At 45.3% G+C, this 3,460-nt stretch overlaps 1 pseudogene; it reads right to left on the bottom strand.

The window, feature by feature from the left end:
• Positions 1-336: 336 nt before the first annotated feature.
• Positions 337-3,460, bottom strand: part of LOC103201900 — a 30,769-nt pseudogene continuing 27,645 nt past the window's right edge.

Genomic DNA, 3,460 nt, shown 5'->3' with positions numbered 1-3,460 from the left:
AGTAGAAGCTGGACAAATGGGTGTTCTAGAAGATGCCTTCAGTTTCCTATGGATGTTCACTCAGATTCTAACATTTTTCATTTGGTTGGAAAGAGCTGTGTCCATGTCACTGTGATTAGGGCCAAAATTTCATGTCACATGGACATGGGAAAAAGCTGAACTTAACCCAAGCCAAAGAATTTGAAGTTCTGTTCTGCTATAGATTTTTTGGGTTTTAGTGTTAGTGACTTATTACCTTTTAAAGATATAACTATAATAGGAAAAAAATGTTTCCTATATGCTCTGGTCAATGTGTAAGTTGTAAAACATCCCACTTGCCTGGACCAGCCCCACTGGCTAAGTTAGGTGTTCTTTCCACATGGGGACATCGCCCCATTCTTCTCATTGGGTCTATGGTGATCTTTGTGTGTTAGCAGAGGCTCTTCTATAAGGCTACTCAGAGGCTGGCTGCTTCCTTTGGTTTCGGAGGTGTTCTCTCTCTTTTTAGTGGCACCCACTGGATCATTCCTGGCCTGGGTCTCACCATTCATGCCATCTTCATACATATGTTGTAGATTCTCAGACTGTCCATGGACCAGCACTTGAAACCTGGGATCCAGCTGCCCCTTCACCTTGGCAATGGCACGGACATAGTGGTCTGCTTAGTGATGATGGTCAGGTAGGCATTCTCCTGCTTCACCTGGAGAAGGTCATGGAGCTGGGCTCTTAAAGAACAAGGCACTTGGTGAGGGCATTGTATTCACTAAGCCCCAACATCTGATGCATCATTTTGGGGATGTGAGGCAAGGTCAGAGATCAAAAGGCAATAATAGCTTGGGGACTCATATTGCTTAGTGGTTTACTCTGACTGCCTTCTCGTGAGTATGTATGAGTTAGATTGGGGACATGAGGTTCACTCAGTAGCCTGGGAACCTTCATAAATCTCTTGCTCATTAGCCACACGCTAGTAGGACTCCTCCCAAATCTCCTTGAAGACTGTTCTCATAGCTTCTACAGAGGCACACTGGAAGGTGATCTGTGTGTCCACCTGCAGGGACTTGTCAAGGATGTCTGCCATGATCTCAGACTTGATAAGTGAGTGCTTGGTGAGGTCCCAGTGCAACTCCTGGACTTGGTCCTTCAGGTTCCAGATCTTTGACTGCAGACTCCTGTAGGAGTCCTCGTAGTGGCAGCAGTGCTCCATGAAGGGCACATCCTTGCTCTCAGCCGGGAGCACCTTGGTGCTGATGGGCTGGTGCAGTGAGGGCTTTTGGATAGAAGATCCCAACGTCTTTCTTCCTGGGGAAGGGCAGCCAGGCCCCATCAGCACCTTAGGGCCTGATGCCCCTACCACTGTACCAAGGCCACCACCCATGCCTGCCACCTGGCATGGCCCCAGCATCAGCAGCGGCTTCAGACACCACACAAACTTGGCCCTGTAGTCACTGGTGATCTTGCTGTTCTGTGCTGCTCTCAAGCAATGTGGCTGCATGATGATGCCCTGCAGCTTGGACATCAGCTCATAGCCCAGAGGTCTAGGGACTCAGCCTTGTTGGCCAAGCTGAGGAAGGAGGAGTAGATGACCAGGTGAATGAGTAGGGTGGGCAGCAGGGTGGCCAAGTGAGTGAGCTGCTCTTTGAAGGTCTTGTCCTTCTCTTCATACTGGCTCTGCACAGCCTCTGGCAGCAGCACTTCCCTCTCAGCGAGTTTGTCCTACATGCTGCCAAAGAGGGCATAGATGACAGCCTTCTCCTCCTCCTCCTCCTCCTCAGCCACCCTGTGCTGCATGGCCGGTAGCAAAATGATGGCCTCCCACGTGGCCCTCTGCAGCACCTTCATGGCCCCTGCATGCCCAGTAGCAGCAGATGCGTAGCAGTGACTTCTTGTCAGTGGAGAACATGTTGTAGAGCTCGACATGCAGTGCTCCAGCCGGGACAACTGTTACTGGCTCTAGGTAGGGCTGTCCCCACCCTTACCTTCCTCCCCATTCCCAGCTCTTGGATCCCAGCAGGTCCGCCGCACTCTTGGCACTTGGAGAGCAAGTCCAGGCTGCGTTGGTCCAGGGTGGCCAGCTGATTTCTGACAAAGGGCTGAAATCCATTACATGGGGAAGAGATGGTCTTTTTAACAAATAGTGCTGGCAAAACTGGATATCCATTTGCAGAAAAATGAAACAAGATCTGTATCTCACACCATACCCAAAAAACTAACTCCAGCTGGATTAAAGACTTAAATGTGAAACTTAAAAGTATAAAGTTCCTCAAGGAAAAAATAAGGGCAAATTTAAGGGCCCTAACTTATGGCATAAATATTGTCATGTTGTTGTTGGTGTTGTTATTGTTATGTGCCGTCAAATCATACATAACCCAAAATGCAAACAGCTGAAGATAAACTAGATGAATGAGGCCTTCTAAAAATTAAATTTTTATGTGCTTCCAAAGAATTCTCCAAAAGAGTAAAAAGAGAACTTACAGACTGGGAAAAAATATTTGGCAATGACATGTCTAACAAGGGATTTAGTTCTAAAGTTTATAGAAAACTCCAACACCTCAACAACAAAAAGACAAATAATCCAATTAAAAAATGGGAAGAAGACATGAACAGATACTTCACCAAAGAGGATATTCAGGCAGCCAACAAACACATGAAGAAATGTCCACAATTACCAGCCATTGTGTTGTTGTTGTTGTTGTTGTTGTTATGTACCGTAGAGTAGGACCCGACTCATAGTTACCCTCTTGGGTTTCCAAGGCAGTATCACTACAGAAGTAGATTGCCCCATCTTCCTTCTGAGGAGTGGCTGGTGGGTTTGAACTGCCAGCCTTCTGGTTAGCAGTCAAGTGTCTTAGGCACTATGCTACCAGAGCTCCCTCATTAGCCATTAGAGAGATACAAATCCAAACAACAAAGAGATACCATCTTGCACAGCACTAATAGCAATGTTCAACAAGACAGAAAATAACAAACGCTGGAAAGGATGTAGAGAGATTGGGACTCTCATACACTGCTGGTGGCACTGTAAAATGATACAACTACTGTGGAAAGCAGTATTGTGGGACTGTAAAATGATACAACCACTGTGGAAAGCAGTATGGTGATTCCTTAAAAAGCTGGAATTAGAAATGTAGCATTTGACCCAGCAATCCCATGTCTAAATATATATCCTAAAGAAGTGAAAGCCAGGACAAGAACAGATATATGCACATCTATGTTCATCACAGCACTATTTACAATAGAAAAAGATGGAAACCACCTAGGTGTCCATCAACAGAAGAATGGATAAGAAAACTACAGTACATATGCACAATGGATCATGCAAAACTTAAGAATAATGTAGAATCTGCAAAACACCACATAACATGGATGAACTTGAAGGACATTAAGCTGAGTGAAATAAATCATCACAGAAGGACAAATATAGTATTGGATTATTGTAAAAAGTCAAGGAAATGTTTGTATATGGAAGGAAACTTTCTTTGTT

This window comes from Orycteropus afer, unplaced genomic scaffold (assembly GCF_000298275.1).
Source record: "Orycteropus afer afer isolate SDZICR_OR568_19922 unplaced genomic scaffold, OryAfe1.0 scaffold00168, whole genome shotgun sequence".
NCBI lineage: Eukaryota > Metazoa > Chordata > Mammalia > Tubulidentata > Orycteropodidae > Orycteropus > Orycteropus afer.
Note: the sequence above shows the minus strand (reverse complement) of the source record. Positions and strands in the feature narration are given on the sequence as shown.